This window comes from Callospermophilus lateralis, chromosome 11 (genome assembly GCF_048772815.1).
Source record: "Callospermophilus lateralis isolate mCalLat2 chromosome 11, mCalLat2.hap1, whole genome shotgun sequence".
NCBI classification, from domain to species: Eukaryota; Metazoa; Chordata; class Mammalia; order Rodentia; family Sciuridae; genus Callospermophilus; species Callospermophilus lateralis.
Genome location: NC_135315.1, coordinates 84,845,636 through 84,871,167, shown reverse-complemented (window position 1 = coordinate 84,871,167; position 25,532 = coordinate 84,845,636). Strand labels below are relative to the sequence as shown.

The 25,532-nt window shown below is 33.5% G+C and overlaps 1 pseudogene; it reads right to left on the bottom strand.

The window, feature by feature from the left end:
* Nucleotides 1-4,792: 4,792 nt before the first annotated feature.
* On the bottom strand, nucleotides 4,793-23,952 carry LOC143410641 (mesoderm induction early response protein 1-like; annotated as a pseudogene).
* Nucleotides 23,953-25,532: the final 1,580 nt, after the last annotated feature.

Sequence of the window (25,532 nt, the reverse complement as noted above, 5' to 3'; positions counted from 1 at the left end):
CCATCTCACTCCAGTAAGATTGGCAGCCATTAGGAAGTCAAACAGCAACAAGTGCTGGCGAGGATGTGGGGAAAAGGGTACTCTTGTACATTGCTGGTGGGACTGCAAATTGGTGCGGCCAATTTGGAAAGCAGTATGGAGATTTCTTGGAAAGCTCGGAATGGAACCACCATTTGATCCAGTTATTCCACTACTCGGTCTATTCCCTAAAGACCTAAAAAGAGCACACTATAGGGACACTGCTACATCCATGTTCATAGCAGCACAATTCACAATAGCAAGACTGTGGAACCAACCTAGATGCCCTTCAATAGACGAATGGATAAAAAAAATGTGGCATTTATACACAATGGAGTATTACTCTGCATTAAGAAATGACAAAATCATAGAATTTGGAGGGAAATGGATGGCATTAGAGCAGATTATGCTAAGTGAAGCTAGCCAATCCCTTAAAAACAAATGCCAAATGTCTTCTTTGATATAAGGAGAGTAACTAAGAACAGAGTAGGGAAGAAGAGCATGAGAAGAAGATTAACATTAAACAGGGATGAGAGGTGGGAGGGAAAGGGAGAGAGAAGGGAAATTGCATGTAAATGGAAGGAGTCCCTCAGGGGTATACAAAATTACATACAAGAGGAAGTGAGGGGAAAGGAGGGAAAATATAAGGGGGAGAAATGAATTACAGTAGAGGGGGTAGAGAGAGAAGAGGGGAGGGGAGGGGGGAGGGGGGATAGTAGAGGATAGGAAAGGCAGCAGAATACAACAGACTCCAGAATGGCAATATGTAAATCAATGGTTGTGCAACTGAAGTGATTCTGCAATCTGTATATGGGGTAAAAATGGGAGTTCATATCCCACTTGAATCAAAGTGTGAAATATGATATATCAAGAACTATGTAATGTTTTGAACAACCTACAATAAAAATTAATTAAAAAAAAAAAAAAAAAAAAAACAAACTACTACTTACTCAGAAAAAAAAATATTTAAAGTACCTTATACATCCCAAATAAGTCATATGAGCCAGTATATAGACAAGCAATGAGAAAATATCATATTCAGAAAGGAAAAAACTCCATGCCCAACGATATACACACCAAAAAAAAATTGTGGGGGGGAAATGGGGGATAGTATTAGGGATTAAACTCAGGGGTACTTTAGTACTACTGAGCTACAGTCCCAAGTCCCCCCCACCCTTTTTGAGACAGCATCTAAGTTGTCCAGTACCTCACTAAATTACTGATGGTGGCCTCGAATTTATAATCCAAGGGCTCATCAGCTTCAGAGTTGCTGAGATTACAGGTGTAAGACACCATAGCCAGCAGATCCAATCTTTTTTTTAATAAGTATTTTTTAGTTGTAGTTGACACAATACCTTTATTTTATTTATTTATTTTTATGTAGTGCTGAGGATCGAACCCAGGGCCTCAATGTGCTAGGCGAGTGCTCTACCCCTGAGCCACAACTCCAGCCCCAGATCCAGACAATCTTAAGAGTGCATAATAAAGAAGTTTACAGTAAACATGTATTAGAAAAAGTCCTTTTCAGTGAGACAGAAGATTAAAATCTGAAAATTCCTATTCCTCCTGATGATTTTCTTCAGTGGCATTTTTGATGTTATAATAGCTGGGAAAACCTTAGAAATTTCTGATTTGGTATTTAATCCCTTGGCACATCAGCACACATCTAACTACTGACATGGAAGTTTGCCAATTTTCACTTATTCAATGTTCCCACTTAATTATCCACTGATAGCAAAGCAAATATTGTGAAAAAACAAGTTTTATTTTGTAAAATATTATATGATGTGAACTCCACTGCAAAAGAAAGGAATAAATTATTTTTAATTATATAGTCCAGAGAAAGAAATACAGGGTGAATGGAGGTTCTAGCACTAAAGGATCTCTGGGTGGGTGGGTGGGTGGGGACAAAAATATATCACCCAGTATCAGGTAAAAGAAAAGAAGAACCATTGAAAAACTACTCGGTGCGATATGCATAGGAGTGGAAGAAAGAGATTGTAAATATTTGCATTGTAAAATAATGTGCATCATCGTATAGATTTAAAAATCTGTAACTAAAATCTAATGAAAATCATTCACACAGCATTATGTACACAAATATGTTAAAATATTTTAATAAGCATATTCAGAAATGACAGAAGGGAATGGGAGAAGGTAAATATTTTACAGTGCAAAACTACTATGCATAAATTTAAAAACATCTAATTCATAATTTTAAATGCCTATTTAAATATTACTTCAAATACATTTTAAAGCTCAACATATTTGTGTTAGTGAGTTGCAGATTCTGAACTCTATCTGAAAACATCATAAAACAATACCAAACGAAAATGATAGTGCTTTGCTGGGGTGGGAGTCGGGTAGGGAGATAAGTAACTACTAACAAAGGCTTCTTTTCCCAATGCAGTTTGTCAAAGAATTCAAGAGTTATGAAATGTACTAAATCTTAAGCAAATTAAATTCATGATATCACTAAAAGTTTTTAAATAGTGCAATGACTTATAAAATTATAGTGGATGTGTTATGAAGAAGTGTGAAACACCTGTATAAACACAAAATACAATTAAATATTTAATAAAAGCTGAACATTATGTATTATAATAGTGGAATGTTCATTATGCATATTTTAAAAAGACAAGAAAAGTAAAATTTTCCTAACATTTATACATGTGCCGCATTTGTAATCATGCCTGAGAATTTACTTAAAACATTCCTATAATAAATTTGAAAGAACTTCATAAACCAGCAAACAAAATGTATCTTTTAAAAAAGGTGAAAATGGCATCTTAATATTGCAACCATTTAAAAAAGCACAGCATTGCTATTCTAAAGACCATCTTTGATGAAGAGCTAGGAGGCTTTGGATTCATTTCATAAAATCTGGTTTAAAAATGGATTGTGACCATCTGCTAAAACTACCATCATTCTTGATAAATTAATGTTTTAGGTAAAAACAAACAAAAACAACAAAAAATTCATTGCTTCTTGACACTTCTACCCAAAACTTGATTTACTTGTATATTTATGTAACAACAGTGAATGTACATTATATGACATCATCAAGTGTTGTAAAGTGGCTTTAAACACTGTTTGGGGAAAAAAGTTGCTCATATTGGTGAAAGGAAGCAGTCTGAACAAATGTTAATAATACTTTGTGTGTGGGGGTGTAAGGCCTAAATGACAATTTCTCAGTGCAAACCTCTACTCAGTTGTATTAGACAATTGAGTCATTAAAAAGAAGACTACTGAAGATTTATTTTTAAAAGGCATTGGCTTCTTGAACCGATGGCTAAAAATGAACTGGAAGAAGCATTTGGGGATATGTCTGTGTGAGAAAAAATAGTTAATAATCTTTTATAAAAGTCTAGAAATAGGTTGGTCTATTAGCTATATAAAACTACATTTTCTTAACAAGAATTTTGCACTAAAAATAAAATGGTGCCCTTACATGACTATGCAGATGGATAATCCCATTTGTCATCACACAGAGAAATGGTTTTATCTATATATCTTATTTTCATTCTGGAAAAACATTATCAAGTCTGGAAACTGGCTTATATTGCAAAGGTCTGAAAACTCTTCAAACTGCATCATTTTTCTCATAAAATCAATACTGTTGCCTATCAACAGTTACTCTTTGTGTGCCAATATATTAATATCACTTAACCTTTTCCCCTCTATTGATTTAATGCAAAACTGGGAAACTTTATAATGCATATAAAAATAACTAAACAGGAGTCTAGTCAGCATGACACATTTAAGCTGACATTAAACCTTTGTTTTACTTAAAAAATAACTTTGAAAATTATAGCAAATAAAAAAAACTGTGCAATCTAAGCATCATGCTTAATTTCAGAATTCTCAAATTATTTGTCCATAGAAGAAATTTGAAAAAAAAACAAATTTTCACTATTCTTAATGAAGGCTTTTGCCACCTGGATAAGAAACAGGACTTAGTTAACTACATAAACACTTACAAATTCATTAGAAAAACCTTAGCAAAATAAAATGAAAGCTGACAGACTCAGGATATCAATTCCTCTCATAAAAGTTTACCAACTGTACAAGTTAAGAAAATTATACAAGTTTTTTTGTATTAAGAAAGGACAGCTCAGTCAAGACATATGTACTGTAAAAATCTTTCAAAGGCTACAAAGAATCTGGAAAAATACAGAATGTATTTCTTAAGCCCAGATAAGAATATGGAAAGACATCATTGATGTCAACAATTTTACATATACAAACCTGACTTGGTTTATTTTAAACTTCTATATATAAAAAAATCATGCTAGCATAACTTTCAGGATTCATAAGGGTTCCCTTAATAATGATACTCAATTTATATGGAGAAACAATTCCTGTTATAAGGATATTTCAAGAAACTCAGAAAAATTGATGTTAAGCAGAACTCTAAACTTATTATTTTTTTCCTTTCTTTCCTGGTATTCCTCCACATGAAACTAAAGAAAAATTACCTTGTAGTGAGATTTTATGATTAATACATCAAATGAAAAGGTACTGATATCTTTACTTCATTCAAATTTGCTAAATTATTTTTATATCCTTGAAAGGGTCTGATAGTTGTGAAGAAAAAGATCTTGAAAAAGGTAGAATTATAAAATCTTATTTCCTAAAAAGTTAGGATTCAATTCAAATTTTCAAATTTTAACCAATTGCTGTAGGAAATAAAAAAAATTTAAGGTAACCCATCAACCCTGAAAATTTTAGTCACACCAGAATTTTTCCAAATAAAGTAAAATAGGCCTAAAATTTACTCATCTGTGTTTTCAAATTCTTCAAATTTTCCATGTGATATTGCTTCTTGGAAAAATTCAGAAGAACCTGGACTTTCTTTTCCATTGCTGTTTACCCTTCGCCTTTTGGCAGGTCTCTCACTTTTTTCATCCAAATCATTTTCATTTCTTGCAGTCATATGGGCAAGTTTTGGATCAGTGGTTAGGTTATCTGTTTCATAACCATTAGTATCCATGTCTGCATGAAGTGGTTTCTTATTTCCACCTGTTGGTCCATTGACATGTAATCCTTCAACTTTTATTTCTTCTTTGTTTAATATTTCACCTGGTCCATTAGATGACACCCCTAAGTAGAAAGATAAATAAAACTGCTAGTACAAAAAAGTTAAATTTGTAAACTATTATAAACAGCTACTGCAAAATACCTTTTTTTTTTCAAAGAAGCAAAGCAGATATGGTCTAAATTTTGGCTCCATTACTTACTAGCTGTGTGATGTTAGGCCAACTCCTTACACTCTCTATACCTCATTTTCATCACATATACTCAATGAGGATCAGAACAGGTTTACCTTACAACATACCTTGTAAAAATCAAGTAAGTTAATAAATGTAAAAAACAAAGAATAGAATTTGGCATGTTAATTTTTTTCCCTTCATTTTGTGCTAAGGATTGAACCCAGGGGTACTTTATCACTGAACTACGCCACCAGCCCTTTGTATTTTTTATTTTGAGAGTGTCTTCAGTTGTTGAGGTTGGCCTCAAATTTGTGATCCTCCTACCTTGGCTTCCCAAATTGCTGGGATTACGTGTGTGTGCCACTGCACCTCACAAATTTTGGCATATATTAAAAGGTTTTGTATTATGTGACAACAAAGAGGCCTTGGAGGCTCGGGAGGATGAAGCAGGAGGACTAGGAGTTCAAAGCCAGCCTCAGGAACTTAGTGAAACCCTGTCTCTAAATAAAACATAAAAAATGGACTGGGGATATGGTTCAGCGGTTCAATCCCGGGTACAATAAAAAGAAAAAAAAAATAGAGGCACTGGATCTAATAGCCTAAACAAGCTGAACCAAAGAGATACACATAAACTATCTAGACTTAGCAAAAGGGCTGACTTTTAAATCTATGTAAAAACAAAATCAATGGTTATTATTATAGAAGCTTAAAATTTTCTACAGCCATATAAAATCAAGATGCCATAACTTTTTTATTTTTAATAAAATCTATCGGTTTTGTGCTTTAAAAGATCACACACTATATTTATCTAAGGGGATTTAAATAATCTGTTTTGTAAAAATTTAATGTTGCAGTGTCCAAATGTACACTTAAAAAAGTGCTAAAAGTAAATACAAATTCCTCCACAATAGGTTAAGAAAAGTTAAAGCATAATTATTCAAATAAAAGTAAGGAATGACAGAAAGATCATATTAGAATTGATGGCAAAATGGAATTCAAATTTTGGTGATAGGAAGTAAATACAGGACCCACCACAAGAGATAATTAAAATTTAATTACCTGAAAAATATTCAGCATAAAGAATTACATTCTGGTTCAAAGAAAATATTCTACTTTCCCTAGCTCAAAAATGCACTCAACCTGAAAGCACAAAGGGATTAATGTATCATGAGATACTGAAGAAAATCTTCAAGGTTATTATGCTACTAAAGATAATCCAAATAGTCAAAGCAGTGCTCTTATTACCTATTTTTTATAGGCTTACAGCACTTAAATGATACAAACATTCAAGGTATTTTATAAATAATTATAATCTTGATGTGAAATGCCTGTAATTCTGGTTTAGAAGTTAACACCAATACTTATATCCAGGCATCATCTCATCTAGATAAAATGCTACTGAAAACAAATTTCTTAAAAAGAAATGGACATTGTTGGTAGTATGCTTTAGTAAATTTATTTTTTAGGAATGTTAATGAGAACCCTTTTCCAATTACTATGTATTCTATGTCTTTTAAAATACATGTATGCTGACATATATATGTTTCATACGTTACTTAAAAATTTTCACTTTCTGCTTTGGAAGTCTGGCAAAAACACAAACTGAGTTTTTTGAACTACTGAAAGAAAAGTGTCCCTCACCATGAAGGAATAGAAATGTTTTATCAGTTACTTACCATTTTGGTTACTATTGCTTACAGTGCCATCTTCTTTCTCAGACTGGCTGTTACTACTGTTTGAGGCAATTGGGGGAGGGGATGGTGCTCAACTTGATGCAGCACTTTCACTTTCATCCAGAAGCCGATCCATGTAGTCCCTTTAAAATTAAGTTAAATAATAATACAATTATTTTCTTACAATAAAAGAGTTTAAAATTTAAATTAGTTGAAGTTAAATTTTCAAGTTTTCATTAACAAAAATATCCTAATTTTCACTTCCATTAAATCTAATGCCTCATATCTTGCACCAGGATCTAAACATTTAAATGAAGTCTCTTTTAGTTACATGTTTATAGGGAAAATGCATAAAGGCTTTAAATTAGCAAAATTTAAAGATCCATGGGAAGTTTAAGAACTTAAATTTGTAGGAAAGTGCTTAGGGTGGCCCAACTAAAACTGAAGCATCTGCAAGAGAAGAGATCAGGATGCTGTCATCAGGAACACAAAATAAGTTCTGAACAAAAGCTGGATTTTAAAGCTCCTAAAGGCAGAAGGAAGATAAACTGGGACACAATGAAGAGGTCTGACCATCTCCAAAAATCTTTCTAAATACCTTCTGTTATTACCTTTCTGTGAGATCTGAGCTATAATAAGCTAAGTTCTCAGTCTTATCTGTAGATTTTTATGCTGTCAGTATCTTTTAAGATGAGCGCAATTCTTCCCTGTGTTATTCATAACTACAAAGTTGTGGTAAGTAACACTGGGTTAGGGTGAGAAGATCTGGGCTTAAATACTTGTCTCTTTGAGGGTTAGTGTCTTTACCTATAAAATGCAGATAAGTTATACCTGTCCTACCTATCACACATGGTTGTTCTATTAGGTATGTATGAAATGTTTTGTAAAAGATAAAGGTCAGCAAACTATGTCCTGTGGGCTAGCCATCTGTTAAGTTTATTGGCATGCAGCCACACATATTAGTGTCTATGAATGTTTTCATGCAATGACAACAGAGCTGGGTAGTTGTGACAGAGACCTTAAGATCTGCAGAGCTTAAGATATTTATTTTCTATCTCTTTACATAAAAATGTTTGCTGATTCCTGTACTAAGATATAATTACCCAAGGGCAGGAGCTTTAGTCTATTTTGTTTACCACTGCATCAATAAATTCAATAAATACTTACTTATTTTAAAATTCCTTAAAAGTAAATGAGTCTCTTAGAACTTTGCAATAAATTAAGAATGTAAGAAGGAAACAGTTAAACTTCTTAGGACTTTTATGAAATTCCATGGAAATATTCTACAATATACTGTTAATTGTAGTTATAAACTTAAACTATATTATGACGACTGCCACCTGGGTTATGAGGATATCATAAATAGATGAATGTTGTATCCAACCTCAAGATGATTCAAATAGTCTGAGGCATAAAGCCAATGCATATCATAGAAACATATATCACTATGACTAATCATTTTAGGGCATTTTTTCCTCATTTATAAATGGAGATTATAATTACAGAACAATGACATAAGTAATCTGAAGTACAAAGAAATGGAAATGAGTTTGATGAATACCAATGGGATGTCAGAAACTAAGGCTAAGAGAACAGAAGATACATGATTAAGAAGGGTGAAAATGAATATAGCTTAATGGGAATGAAAAATAAAGGATGTTAAAAGCCAAAAGGAAGCTAGAGTTGTTAGATATCAAAATTATTTTAAATTTCTGAATATGGTAATGATATAAAGAACAATGATTGTCATTTTCTAAAGATGAATGAAATCTCAAATTTGCGTGTGGCTAGATCTTTCAAAAACTATTTGTAGGTAGAAAAGTAGCAAACATGCTTCATTGTGGTAAACAAATGAAAGGTAATAATTTAATGGAAAAATAAATAACTTTCAGAATAATGTGTTCTGAACTACAGAGTTTGAACTTATAAAGGTTAAGAAAAACTCACACAAATTTTTCCCTATAGGCAGTAATTTCAGGTTGTAATACAGCATTTAAAATGCAAGTTTTAATATAAAATGGAACAAACCAGAAAAATTTCTCTATACTTACAAACAAACAAACAAACCCCACAATTTCTTCCTATCTGAAAAATCATGCATGGTTTGGTTACTGCTTCTTATTGAAGACTGTACAGCTAAAAAGGGTGAATCTTACTTAAAAATAAATTATGGTTCTTTCTGTTTTAAAAAGCATTATAAAAGACCCAGAGGAGTTATAACTGATGTTTACAAAACCATCGTGGTAATCTGGCCTAAAGGAAAAAACACATTTGTTCACATCATACCATTTCAATAAGGGACCACTGTTAACTCTTATAGCCTGAGAAAACATAAGATATGGGTTACTATGCTTATTGCATCCCAGAATACTTAAGCAGGATTCAAGCTTATTAGATATAAGTATCTTCAAAAAGTTTTCATAAAATATGGAGAGATTACTATAGAAACTAGAATGTTTGGTGGTACATCCCTACCTAACCTGTTGAGCTTGACATCACAGAGGACCCACTAAGCCAGCCCACAACACTTCCCTTGGTGATGCTTTCTCAAAGAGAAAACTAGATGAACCATGAGTCTGACCCAGAATGACAACTCTTATGTTCTTACTGCTGATGATGACAGATTGACTGTAGTTCATGTGTGAACATTATTTCTCAAATGGGTGAAAAAAATGAAAGATGTTACTATTATTTTTTCCTACAGAATAGTTGAAAACTGAGACTATTTTAAGATATACGCTGCCTACTGGAGAGATATATTTAGTCCTATATCATAATGCTTGTATACTACCAATGAATAACCCATAAAAATTTTATTTCAATAACACTTAAGTAGTTAAATGCTGGAATGCTGCTTACATAAAATTACACCCAGTCACCAGCTTTGAATAACAAGGGATGAAGTACACAGTCCATGGTCTCATGATTTCCAAGAGCCAATTATACTCATTTATTCCTTTTTAAACTATTTTGCTTTTGGGCTTTTGAATATTGGACCCTCCAAGGAAGTGACCAAGAGAGACACATACCTATTATTTAATGCAACCAAGAAAGTATAGCCTAGGAGTTTAAAAAACACAATCAAATATACATGTAAAGCAGATCTTTGAAAATCAATTATTTTGACAGCCGTAATTAAGAACATCTTTATTGATGAGTATTGATCAAATCAAGCCCTAGGTTTGCATTATTTTATATTCTGCAAACATTAGGGAATAATCAAGGGCAGTATCATATAAAGATAATTCTGCCATAACAATTCATTGATATTTTAAAACAATGATTTGTGTGAGATGAAGAGTTCGGTACTTGGGCTGGGGTTGTGGCTCAGCAGTAAAATGCTTGCCTAGCATGTGTGAGGTTTGGTCCTCATCACCACATAAAAATAAATAAGTAAAATAAAGGTACTGTGTCCACATACAACTAAAAAAAAAAGAGTTCGAAAAAAAAAGAGTTCAATACTCTTTGTACTTTAAGTATATACTTTTAACAATTACTTATTTCTTGGTGGTAGAATGTATGTTTCATTCCAAAACCAGACTGAATGAGGCTAAAAGAATTTCATGCATGAGAACTATATTAGGTATAACAAAACATTTTGCATAGAGTACATTCAACAACCCATATCTATGTCATTGGGAGAAAGCTAGAGCTGGATTTTTAAATATTACTTCTCTTAAAGATTCAGGACAGCTAGGAAAAAGAAAGTCACTATGTGCATTTTCTCTCTTCTATAAAAAGTTGGTAGCAAAAAAGAGGATGCAATTTGACTGGATTTATTATATGCCTTTACTTTTCCCTTTTTAGAACATCATATTCAAATCTTATTTTTTTTTTTTTTGGTTCCTGGGATCAAAAAAGACTGGACAAGGAAAAATATTAATTTTTCTTCTTCTTTAAAGGGCCTCTACTAGATATCACCTAGTTTTATAAAACAAAAATTTTCCTATTTCCACTGCTCTCAAAGAATTTTTAGGGATTAAAACTGTATAATAACACACTTTTCCACAGTTGTTCTGATATATTTTTCTCAGGGGTACATAACAAAAATACACACTCTAAACTTTGCTTTAATGATTGATTTGTTGTTTCGAATAATATGAGATGTGGCTTACAATCTTTTATATGACACTGAAAAGTCTAAATGCCCTATAAAGATAAAAATTTAAACTAATGTAATTTTATTACAAAAGTAAGAGTCTAAAAACCATTACACTTTTAAGGAAGTGCTAGAAAAGTAAAAAGAAATTTTTTTTTTTTGCCTTAAAGGAAAAAAATTAACTCACATTACACCAGGATGAAGGTTATATATTTTTTTTTCCAAATCGCATTTGCTGGGCAAAAAAATCATAAAGTTCCGATTTTTTCCACATGTAATAGAATGCTACACATTCACCAACTGATCTTGTTCGTACCTGTAAGACACAAACCCGTTTTTTAAGAATCATCTACTTCTTAATAGTTATTCCATGAGAAACATTTGAAGTTTGAAAATAAACTTATCTTTAACTGATGAAAATTATATTACATCTGAAATAAAATATTGCAGCAACTATGTTGATAGCTTCTTTCTAAGCTTCTGTTAAGAGAATTAATACATTGGCTTTTGATCTTCAGATATTTAACATTCTACTTTTTAAAGGCTACCCCACCATCCTAATAATTTACTACAAAGTAAATGCTCTTTTATTGAAAATGTCTGGAAATGGCATTTAGGTGAAAATGAATTATGAACTGTTTAAAAATACTTCTACTGATAAAGCACGTAGGGAATCTACCTTTAATCTCTTTCAAAAGATTCTCTTGCTAGTCCCAACAATAATCCAGACTAATTCAATTTACCTTCTAAAAAGTCTGAGGATATGCCAGTGTGATAAAAGTGATTATAATTATGCTTATGCTTTGTGTACTAAGTCACTCCTGTGCCTTACTGTGCTGTACCTATGTGTGTAAATGAATGGATCCCCTCATATAATGTTCAAAACTTATGGGGATTAATAAATGATGCTGACAAAATCTCCTTTGTCATTATTTTGCTTGGGGAATATGAATTAGTGTTTGGAATGTATGGTAATAGTACTTTAACCCATAAAATTTCTGATCCTGAAGCAAACAACTGTTGATACCTTTCCTTATCCAATATATATTTTCTTCCTCTCTGCTTACACTTGACAACTTTGAACCATTTTTCTCTTGAGAATGAAAGCAATATGAGGATTAAAATTAAAAAAAAATAAACCTCCTAAGTTTTTTTTGCTTCCAAAAGAATCTTATTTCTCAGATTTAAGCCAAGTCAAAAAACTTCAACAAAATAAGCCTTCATAATAGATTATGATTAAGATCTGAAGTTTGATTCCAAGTATAAAAATAAAGTCCTGATAATTTTAATGAAACATTATTCTTCCTCAGGGAATTACTGTCCTCCTTTTGTTCACTGAAGTAACTAGTTCATATGTCAGATGACTTCTATAACATTAAAAGATCATCTTATCAAATGTTTTATAAAGAAACAAGATGTTATTCTTGATGAGACTTAATATTAAGACTTTTTTGGCTCATAGTTTCAAGCCATCTAGGAAGTTCTTACTCCTTAAAAAAAAAAAGATATTGTATAGGTAGGGGTTGGTGCTTCTGCTAGTTACATCAGTTACCATTTTAGGGATGCCCTCTACAGGTAATCTAGCATGGTTTGATTAATAGTATTTGAATTCAAGTAAAAATAGTAGAAAAATCTGATCATAAATGTCCCTTTCATCCATGAAGTAATGGGTTAAAAAAAATCAGAAACACACAAACAGCCAATCATTAGCACAATATAGTCCTTTCCTCGAGTGTTGATAATATTTGAGATTATCAGATGATCTGGACACATTAGGGTCATACATTTTTTGATACCAACTGTATCTATCTTTAAGTTATCCTAAATGCTAAGACTCAAAAATTCTCTTTTATTACATAGTCTGCTGCTAATTACCAAAACACAAGGTAATTGGGAATGAACTAATTAATGTATATCAAGATTAAGAAAAACAAACTAATAGAATTTGTAAGTAACTCTTTTTTAGTGAACATGAACTAATTAATGTTAAATATGTTGTGAAACAAATGAAGTGAACACTATCTGATCACAGAAGCATAAAAAAAGAGTACTATAGTAAAAGACTATTTTAGAGCTTCACCCATAAGCCTAGGCACTTTCAACATGGTCCTACACAAGCTACCATATAAAAGAAAATATGTATAGCTAAGCTTCTTGAATTTGCTAAAAATAATATGATGTTCATAAGCTTAGAGATTAATTTCCTATATTTAAATTCTGAGTCTTTAGTTTTGTCTGTCCTAATCTCCCACAGAAACAACTTATTTTCCTATACCATCACTGGGTAGGTATTATTAAAAATCATACCTGAATTCAGTTGTAATAATTAAACCCCCAAATTTGCAAGTAATTATGAAATTCTTTGGAGAGATAGACTATATTATCAATATAGAATGATAATAATCATGCTAAATAAAACTAATTATTTATGGTGTTTATGGTGATGATAATTTATCATCACCATAAATAGATGCATCTGAAACATTAAATCATAATGTGATTTTTAAACCACTCAGCAATTATGCAAATGTAATAAATATTTTAATTGTCAAGAATGTCATGTTAAAAGTGCTTCAAAATTTCAAAATTATTTAAAAGACCCTCCTTAAAACATCTTTTAACAAGAGCTGGAGATGTAGCTCAGTGGCAGAGAACTTTTGTGAGGACCTGGATTCAATTCCCAGTAAGAGAGAGAGAGACAGACAGACACACATCTTGTCAGAAAACAGCTGTCAGTAACTGCATTACACACAAACACCACAACCAGAAACTGGTTAACATACTTGAGTTCAATTCTCAAATACTTCCAATAATATGCACTAAAGACAGTCACCTGGCAAATTTATGTCAAGAGGTTTACAAGATTATAATATTCATTATAAAAACTTCAGCATAAGAAAATACAGCAAATTAAGATAATATAATTATTTGGGTTAAACTAACTTTCTTTCTGTAAAAATGAGAACATGCATCATTACTTACTTTATTAGCCTGAATCAAATGAAAATCTTTTCCATAGGCCTTCGGCCCTTGTTCAAAATTTCTACATTCTTCCTCTGTCCAAACAGATAATTCCTCTGACAAAAAGGGAAGGGGGGCGGGGACTGGTAAGTAATATTGTTTCAAATGTTGCACATAGCAAACAAAACTGCAAATATAAATCTAACTTTCTGATAAAAAAATGAGGGAAATAATTTATTCCCTAGCTCTAGTATAGATCATTAGAGAAGATAAAGTGACAAAAACTCCTGATTTTAATAAAATTTTGAATGATTTGGTCTCTATCTCTCCAGCCTCAACTTTCTCCTTAATTCTTCTTGATCCAACTGTATTAACTACTTTCAATTGCTTAAATTTACTAAGTTATTTCTTACTTCAGACTCTGTGCATGGTAACGGGTTGGCTAAGAATTACTCCCTGCAATTGACCTAATACTTATCCCCTCTTTCACCTAGACAATTCTTTTACATGCCAGAAAAAATATTTTTATCTGGAAGCCTCCTCTAAAATCCTACTTTCTCCTCAACTAGGTTAAGTCCAACTACAACAGATTTTTTTCTTGTAAGTTGTAGATGAATACAATATGTTTATTTTATTTTTATGTGGTGCTGAGGATTGAACCTAGCACCTCATACATGATAGGCAAGCATTCTTCGACGGAGCTACCTACAATAGATCTTAATAGCACCCCTAATTCTTCTTGGAAGAACTCATCATAACTATTTCTCTCTCTAGGCTGCTAAGTACCACGAAGGCAGAGACTTTGGTTCAAAATTATACCCTCAGAATGCAGAAGGCCCTCAAATTTTTGTTGAATAAATAAGTATCTCTCACTTGTTACTTAACTATAGGTAAGTAAAGGTGAAAGCCATATCTACAGTAAAAATCTGCAATTTAGTTATGACTTCATTACTTATGAGTTATTTTAGCCAAGTTACATTTAGTCAAGAGATCGAAGTCTCACAATTTTAAAGTGAAGGCAAAATTTATTATATTATTTAGCTCACATGAATATTACCAAGTAATAAATAATAAATATTTACAAACATATTCTGAAATTATAAGGCATTATATTTTTTATATTTTTCACTTAAATGGACTTTTCTCCCTCTCTATAAAAAAAAGAAAAGACTGACTTAATCCTATTCCCATAAGGCCTTCTTTAACATTTATGTTGTGCAAATATTTATTAAATTCAGAAAAATCAGTATTATTAAGTTTAGGATATATTTAGGTAAACTTGAAGAGCTAAATTTTAAAATTTCTGCCAAATCATTAAAACAAATAAGAATTTAACATTTATGCTTACCTCTAGCTGCTTTTACATTAAATCTTAATCTTCTCAATGCTTCTTCTGTATCAAAATTACATTTAACCAATTCATATAAAGCCTAGAAAAATAAAACTTGATGTATGATCCAGACAATGAACAGTTCAGTTTACTGCTATAATTTCTTAAAGACTTTTCCAGTAGTTATCTGTATCTTTTCTGAATAGTTTTAGTGAATGCAACATGGCACCAAAGAAAAATGAACATGAAGTCAGTGTTGATATTCTAAATGGGTAGAGTAGAATATATAAGTACTCTTAATTTGTAGCCATGGAACCCTAGGAATTTAGAAATTAAAAAAGGAAAAAAAAAACAATGATAAAAAAGATATAGTAGGTGCCGGTCTTACCAAGTATATAAATATCTCAAATGAGTATCCCAACTTGATAATATCCAGATTCTCAGGGATAGGCAAAGGTATTTTTAAAAGTGTATCAAAAGTACATACAGGCAAAATAAAACATCAAGACTTTTTTTTTTAATTCGAGTTGAAATCATTCCAATGTAGTAAGTATGATAAAGTCTTACACTGATTATAACCTCTGATTCCCTGTTAATATAGGAGTTTTGGTGGACACAATTAACAACAATGAAATGAGATGAAAAAAATTTACATTTATAAATGTGTATGGCTAACTTATTTGAGAAAAATTCTAAAGTTGTTTCTTATTCATGTACCTGTTCATTGTCTTTAATGTGAGAATCTTCAGGAATTGCTTCTACACTTTTCTCATCACCCGTTCTTCTAGATGCATCCTTAAGAAATACAATCACTTTATCTTCTGGTAGGTACTCAGGGTCCCACAGGAGCTGATCATCATTTTCATATACTAAATTAATAAAATAAAATGTTAATGAAAACTGCCCAAAATTGAAGAGTTTGTATTGAAACATATGATTGAACGAATAGCTTGTACTTAAGAGCAAAATGCTGAAAACTAAAAAGTAAAATGTGGTCTTACTACTTGTCTTCATTTCTTTCTTAGGTAATATTTACAGCCAAATTGAATTAAGAATTCTATACAGAGATAAGGAACTCTTTTATGGGCCCTTCAGATATAGTCTGACCTTCCTTAAGTTTCCCAAATTCCAAAGCTCTCTTCATTTGAATTCTGCCTCCACCACTTACTACTTACATGACCTGAGGCAAGTTACTTCCTCTTATCTGTGGGATAACTATAACTATATCTTGTGAAGGTATAAGAATTTAAAGCACATTAAAACCGTTCTAATGTATGAGAGCTCAATGGATGTTAGCTGTGATTATTTTTGAAACAATGTCAGAAAAATGCTCAGCAAATGTTAACACTGGTTATTTTTTGGTGGTGAGATTTGGAGCAATATTTTTTACTGTCACTTTCATATTTTTCTACAACTATCAACAAAGTATTATAATGTATACATATCACGTCCATAAAAGTCATAATTTAAAAATCTGTTTTATCATTGTTTCCACTGTTAAGATTAAAGCCAAAATTTCATCAAAATTCAAAAAATAAAAGAAGAATGACCTAAACCAGACTATTGGAATTTTAAATGTCAAGAAGTTGAAAACATTGGAGTTATGAGAAGACAGCATTTTCAAATTTTATTTTGAACAAAATGAGAAAAATGAATTCTACATGTCAACTTACATTCATATAAAATAATAAAAAGTATCTACCCCCAAAAAGTTGAAAACACAAAATTAAGAAGGAACAGTCATAACACAGATTATAAAGAGTAGGGCATCTTAGGAGCCAAGAGAAGAGTGTTTCAAAGGGTGGTTTCAAAGACTGATTAAATCTTACTGAACAACCAGGATGAAAACTGAAAAAGTTAGTAGATTTATTTTCAAGGAGGTAAATATTGTAAGAACTGTTTCTGTACTGAGGTGAAAACAGAAGCCACAATGGAGCAGTCTGAAGAGTGAATGGAAAGTGACGAAATAAAGCAGAAAATTCTTACAGAAGAGTTTGGTTGTGAGGGTGAAGATACAGCACAACAGTTAGAGGGGAAGTAGAGTTGTAAACAGTTTTTATTAGATTTTAAATGGTTTTTGTCATTTAAAATTCCAGACATTTAAGGAGCCCACTGAGAGAGAAAATTTAACATCAATAATTTTATATTATGAAAAGGAATTAACAGCTAATTATCCCCTATGTACCAAGCAATATTTTAAGTGGTTCCACATAAATTACCTTGTCTTCCAACAACACATATATTTCCTTAAATTTTTCTACTTTTTTGCGTTCCCCAAAATAGATACTCTTCTTTAAAGTACAAAGGATGGTATCTTGAAATTTTTCCTTAAAAAACATCATTCTTTTTCTAAACAGCTGCTATAATTCTAGTTAAACTCTAAATGGTAAATATAAAAAATTCCCACAAGAGTGAATCTGGAGTACTGCTCTTGATTTCTGTTCTCTTCTCAAGTCTGTTCTTCAGAAACAGCACAATATAGATTACTTTTATTCTGGGGGTGGACAAGGCTATTTCAGAAAGTTGGGTCCCTGAGTCTCAAGTGCTCTCCCAGCTAGCTCATCCCATTTAGGTTTGTGACATAAACACAAACCACCTGGAAGATGTTTCTGTTATCACTACCAACATTTTGGGGTCATGGAATATAAATACAGTCTTACTTAAGTCAAGTGGACAACTTGCCATCACCAGATGGCACCAAATCACAAAAGTCAGACTCTTGGAATTGTGGCTAAACACAAGAGGCTAGCCCTGATGAATTTCAAAAACCTTTGAATTATATACTTCATTTACACAATTACAGTGAACTCAATAATGACCATAAGGCAAGAACAAATGGCATTTACAAAGAGAATAAACCTTTACTGATTCCAGACACAGACCAAATGATCTTCCTATTAAATTTACACTTAAATAAAATATATAAGTTCTGACAACAGATTTAATAAAACATAGGCAATAGGAGCCTTTAATGAAATGTGTTATGGAATGACTAAAAATTCAAAACTCTACTCTTATGATAAAACACAGCAAAGATCAAAAGAGAAATAATGTCTATATGTATAATAAGATGGGAACAAAAAAAACATCAAAAGAATGGAAAAGAATTACTCTTCGTCATAATTACGTTAAATGAAATAAGCCTGCTGGATTTTAAGATCTTAATCACTGAAATGTGACACAATCTTCTGAAACTATTTCATTCTAAATCAACTGCCACATCTAAACAGAACTTTTAAAAGGCAAGCACAAATATATGCAACTATATTACTAGAAAACACGATCTCATGTGATCATAAAATGACTGAATTCAGAAGGCAAGAATTCACTAATAAGTTGAGTCAAGTTGAGGAAGTACTCCTGCTGTCTGTTAAAGATTCTGACTCTGTAGGTATGAAATAGGACCCCCAGATTCTGCATTTCTTATGAATTCACAGATGATTCTGATGGTGTTGGTCTACAGACCACACTCAGCAAGGCACTGACATGTCTCATTTCAGCTATTTTATTTTCTCAAATACAATTTGAAAAATTGATGGTAATCAAATTAAGCTTGTTAAATAAGCAAAATGGATCATTGAAATAATTTCACAAAATCCACCATGTGTGGCTGGGATAGAAGGGACTGCATGCAAGAAGCTGGAGGGGGTTACTGTGCATTCTGGCCTGAGAATGAAAAAAAAAATGACATAGGAAACTGACAGACCACCACTACAAAACTATAAACAAACTTTCACCATCTAGGATACTAATTTTCAATGAATAAATGTCTACTTATTAACTGCCAGTATCACTAAATTATTTCATTTTTAATGCGTAAGTAAAAATTCTATCTAATCCAATATAATAGCTAAGGATGAAAATGCTGATCTAGAACCAGTACTTTGGTGTAATAATGGGGTACACAGCAGAAATCACATTTTAAAAATGTAACAGTAATGATTAACTGACATGACCTTTAAGTTATGTAACTTTTTCCAACAGGTTTAATAAACTGCCTGTTTTAAGAATCCTAGTAAAGGTTGAGCATACCAAATTGGAAAATCCAAAATTCAAAATGCTCTGAAATCTGAAATACTTCTGTCCCAAGCACTTTGAAAAAGATATATTCAACTTGTATCAATTAAGAGTAATGTATTTATTCACTTTTCTAGTTCAGTTACTTAAGAAATAAAAATAAGAGCCAGATGCACAGAGCAACCTGTATGTAGTTCCAATTACTCAAGAAGCTTAGGCAGGAGGATCACTTTAGCCCACGAATTCAGCCTGACAATGAAACAGTGAGATCCCATCTCAAAAACAACACAGAAAAATAATTCACAAAATGTTATTTAGATACAATTTACATGGTCCTTTTTTACTCACTACTTAATAATTCCTGGCCATCTAAAAGTTGTCATGTAAGTATGAAAACATAATGAATGCTCCTTTCCCTTGTCTTTTCCACTTTCCTAAACAGTCCATCATTTTCAATTTATCTAATCCAAGTTTTTCAATTTTGGCACTGACTTTTTTTTTTTTTTTTTTGGTTTGATAGTACTTAGTGGTAGTGAGGGGCTGTCCTGTACAATGTAGATTGTTTAACAGTATTCTTTATTTGGTCGTATCACAAAACCACAGTGTTTATTCAGTTTAGCATGTGGGAGAAACCATACAGCATAACTGAAAAATACCTTATGAACAGTAGAATATTTTTTTCATTTCTTTCAGAATTAAACCTTTTCTCTTACAGTCTGGATAGGGCTTATAATAACCCAAGAGTCCCAGGAACAGATAAATGAGTGACAGGCAAGGGCAAACTAGGGTATAAACTCATCTCTGGTCATAGTGATTTCCTCTGGCCAGGTTCAGGACTCAAGCTAAGTCAACAGGGGATCTCGCCAGGACTTCTGTTGGAGTTCCAGGGGATGAGGTAATCTCATTTTTGATGGCTCTCATGCTATAAGTAAAAGCTCCCAATAGGCATCTTAGACTGCCTGACAAGAAATCAAAAAGGGAGCATAAGAGCTCCCTAAATCCAGTTGTGTTTGAAGCCAGATCAACAAAAATTTCCAGTAAAGCAACCCAGTAATTCTGTTTGCTTAAAATAATTGAACTGGATTGTTGTCAATGGCAGGCAAAAGGGTATCAAATGTCAACTGATGCTTTCTGAAGACTGGCTGGTAAAAACTAAACATAATGTATAAGACTAACTAATAATGCCACTTACTAAGCACTTAAAAGCTTGTTCTACAGAAAATTTCACCTGTAATCATCACAAAACTCTATAAATACATATTACTGTTGTAATTTTATAGATAAAGAGAAAAATAAATAATGTATCTAAGGCCAAAAAGCTGGGCACTGATCAAAATTACAAACTACATATCCAGTTCTGATAACACCATTCTGTACCCAACTATTAATTCACATACCAAATGTTTTACTAAGTGCCTATGTAGTAAAAATCAACTAATTAGCAATAAGGATACACAGATGGATAAACAAATGGTTATAATATAGTTGGCCCTCCATATTTGAAGGTTTTGCACCTGTGGATTTGACCAACTATGAATTGAAAATATTTGGAACTAAAAAAAAAAAACTGTACCGAGTATGTAGGGAACAGAGTATGGTTAAGGGTCATAGCATGTTCGATTGGGATTAGGAGTCATTCTGCTGAATGAATACAGGAATTGGGCAAGTGGGATATTTATAAGAATGGAAGGTGAAATGTAAGTAGAAAAATAGAAAACTAGGTAATACCTGAAGCACACAAAAGTGTTGGGCCCTTGGTTTGGATACATAGTTTTGAATTATGTTCTGCAGAGATGAATCCTCTAAATCCATATACAATGGCATAAGATCATGTACCTGGGACTACTGAATGTAAAAGAGAACTTCCAGTGAACTAGAGATAGTAGGCAGGATTCCAGTGTAGGGTAAACAAGAAGAGTGAGTTAAGCGTTTGGACCAGAGGCCCTTTTTGCCATCCAATGAATTTCTATTTGAGTGAAAATGGGAATGTCAGCACACATGAAGAGTCAGTCACAACAAGGCACTAGGGGAAATATCAATACGGATGTTAGTTGATCTGGCAAAGTACAAAATGAGTGATAAGATCAGGGATATTTTCAACAGGGGGGTGGTTGAATACACTATCCTAGGAAGAAAAATGTGTATAATCAACATAGGATTGAAATTTGAAAACAATAGGCAACGCAGATGTAGATGATTTTAGTTATCCATGCTCTCATTAAAATTAGTCTTTGAAGGAAGAATAAGATAAGTGTGAGTTTTGCATTTTGTGTCCAGAAGATGATGTGATGAAAGGTATACATGGGGCAGGTGACATGCGTATTTCTTCCACCATTTCTGGGAGCATGTTTTGAAACAGTATCATTTAGAGTTTGGGGATAAAAATAGGTGTACCCTGGGTCTACGTATATAGAGATGATGCATGAATAGACCATACGGTGAATAAAAAATATAACAGGTTACTATTTGAAATAATGGATTGAATTGATATTTTAAAAAATACATGAAATCTGGTCTTCACATACAAACACTCAATCCAAGTAGTTATACATCTAGTGGTAATATCAGGGTTACTAATTATAGCAAACTGTGTTTTGAGTTTTGCTTAGAAAAGGATGATGGAATTCAAGAGTAATGTGTTATAAAAGAAATCTCTTGAAAAAGCAAGTAAAGCAACATGGAGAAATACTTGGGTTCTGATACAGGGAGTGAATGAAAGTGAATCATATGAATATCAATTTGTGAATTGTGGATGAAATGATACAACCTCTGATGTATATATATACAGAATAAATAGGAATATAACAATTTTGAATGAAAATTTACTTCAAAATACACATCATGTTCCATATAAATATACTTTCATTGTTGTTAAACTGGGTCACTTACTGTAGAAATCTTAGGGTTAGTACACAATATTCACTGAAGCTCATTTTGAGTGTTCAGAAATGGATATGTACGTCAAGAAAATGAATATTTCTGAGAAATATCTTGTGAAAATTTGATTATAAATCCACACAGAAGGACATGAAAGAATCAAGGTAGTATAAGTATATGACACATATATTTCATGTCTGCAAATCCATACTATATATAAATATATATATATATATAAATATATATATATATATATACATATATATATATATATATATATTTAATACATTAAAAGGTAATAGTACGTATGCCAATCGAAATTCATCAAGGGATATATATCCTTGACACATGTACACAAAATATTCATTTTCCTATACATTGTTTCATGTATAAACTTGTTGAAGTATGAAGCCCACCACAGCTTGAATATTCAGTTCCCTCAGTGTATTGGGGGGCAGAGATTTCTTCATGAAATTCGTATTTTCCAAAGTGAGAGTCCTCTCAAGAAAATACCTGTGATGGCAGTAGGATTATATATATGTGCATAAAAATATACATTGTGACCCAGGCGACAGAGACAGGGAGTCAGGAAGTTACATATTTGTTAATTTTGAAAATTCATGGAGAAGTAAAACGAGAAAAATGTGTGACAGGTTTTATCATATGTATCTCTGATGAAGCAAAAGGCAAGTCCAAGTACACACCATGCCTCCTATCAAATGCCTCTACTTCTATTCCTTTAGGATTATTTTTATCGATGTGAGGATAAGTAGTAGAGTCTAGTAGGTTATGGATTAGTGTCAGAGATTCAATATTTCAAATGGCAAGATGGAAAATGAGTCTAATATATATGCGAGCATGTGGCACATAAAAATCTTCCACTGTCATCCACCACGATGCCTTGACATTACTATCACCCCAAATAAGACTCAATGAAAGGAGAAGAGGAAAAAAATCTGTGAATACATACCTGGAATTGGAAATTCTGAGCAGCTCACAAACTTGGGTGTGGCACAAGAGATCCCAAAAGTAGGGGAGAGGGTAAACATTCCACAAACTTGGGAGCTTTGCTGGCCTTATGACTTCTTGACTATGTACCTCTGATATTTGTGCACTAGACATATAGCTTTGTGCTTTAGCTTCCTTTGTAGTGAGACCATGAAAGCTTGGTCTGAGTCTATGTGAACAGGAGGACATGGGTTCATATTTTCCAATATGAACAGGAGGCAGCAGAGCTGAATCTTCTCTTTGTAGGTAACTGTGGCCATTGGGGTATGAATGTCTCCCTGGGTGGATTGTGAAGCCTTTGGGTCACCCTCCAGTTTTAATGGCATTTCTTGCAGCTTCCCTGGAAAATTGGTGTTTGTTTTTGGAATACAAAAAGTCAACCGGGACACAGTGCTGGAGGGAGATCTGTCACGTGGGGTGAGACAGGGTCTGAAGGAAAAAACACAAACTGGGCTGCTATCCCATATATCTTTCCCACTGGAGCTTAGCAACTTGATACTGAGCATCACACCCAATCCTCTCCCCACAACAACATGCCTTTACATTTTAGGGTCTGCTGGCTGCACCTTGTCAGTCACATGTCATTTGGAAGCCAATGACAGAACCACAGGGGCCCACCACAGATGTTGGATCACACACCTGCACTCCATTGCTCCAGGCCCAGTTCCCTGCTGGATCCTACTCACTGCCATTTCTGTTCTTCACCATGGTCATGAATTCCACTCGGTCAAAAACGGCACTCGCTGGTTCAGTCATGATGAGCAACAGGAGATCTAAAGATTCTCCAAGGAATTCTGGTCATGGGATTCTCAAAAACTTCAAGGTATTGGCCGAGCCATACTTCAAGAATGAAGAAGTTGGCACTGTGCAGTTTGATTCATTCAGGAGCCATTAAGTGTTGAGGAATCTCCTTTCAGTAAAAGCTCTGGAGATCCCATGAAGGCAAGGCTTTTCAAGGAGTGGTGACAGGTCACAGGAATCCAGGCCCATTGGGGTCTAAAATGTGAGGTTCATGTGAGTTTTTGCTCTCAACTATAGCTGAAAAGGCTTTAACAGCCAAATCATGTAAACTCCTGCCTGAGATTCCCAGTGCTTTGGAGAAAGCCACCCTTGGCCTAGATCTCAGTTTCCAAAGGATCCTCAAATGCCTGGCCTTGTAAAATCCCAACACAATGCATGGCAATAGTTCTCTGAGATCAGTTCCAGAACTCAGTGTCTAATGGCATCACACCAGAGTTCAAGCTGAGCTGGACCCAGTCATCTTTTCCAACCACCACACAAAGGCCACTATTCTAACAAAAACACTCCCACATGGCCCTCATCTTCTTCCATACAGACACTCATCATAACATTCTGGCTGGGGGTTTCCATAGGGGGAGCAGTCTAAGATGGTGTGCAAAGTAACCTCTCATGCCCATCATATGCCAAATGTCTTGGTGGCCTGGACACCCTTCCTGAGAAACAGGATAGATAAAATGGTTCTGTAGTTAATACTGCTCTGCTTCTCAAATTAGAGGCCTCCTGCCTGCCAGGGGTAGATTCTTTATGTGTGCTGGACTCATGAAAAAACCCAAACACCTGTGTGCTAGTTACTGGAGGGCTTGCAACAACTCTTTTGACCCAGAGGATCCATGTTCTTACTTCATAGGGGTCAGGAGCCTGACCGGAGGAAGGCAAGAGACTTCATCCAATATTACACTTCTTTTTCGTCCTTTTAGATTTGGGTGGACACATGGGATTTTTCTTGAGTTTCCTGGGGTGCTGAGAATGTAATTCACAGCCACACCCAGGGCCAAGAGTCTGATTCAGACACAGCTTTTACAAAGCACTTTACCTAAAAGGCACAGATTAGGCCTCTTCATTTCCATTTGAAACTGTTTTCTTGAGGATTCCCAAGGGAGTGCCCCAAGGCAAACACTTCCCTGACATTCAGGGGAACAGAACAATAGGTAAGAAAGAAGCCTGGAGAAAAACTTTTCTTTAATTGAACACTGTGGCACTGACAGCTCCTAATCATGCAACTTGGGTTGCTATCTATCCAAGCAGGGATTCTCCAGAGAGATCCTTACCAGTCATACTAATTTTTGAGTTTTCTGAGATGCTTGGCATTCCCTTCAGCAATGCAGTCCATGGCCATGTCACAGAGCTGGAAGCAGGTACACATCTTGGACACAAAGCCAGGAACCCCTTTAGAGAGTGGCCAAAATTCAGGAAGAATACAGGAACTAAGGATCTTGGTAGGTGTTGCCCATCTGCAAGGCAAGCAGCAGTCCATTCATAAATTGGCCATGAGGAGTCCTGCAAAGATTTCCACTAGACAGGACACATTCACGGCT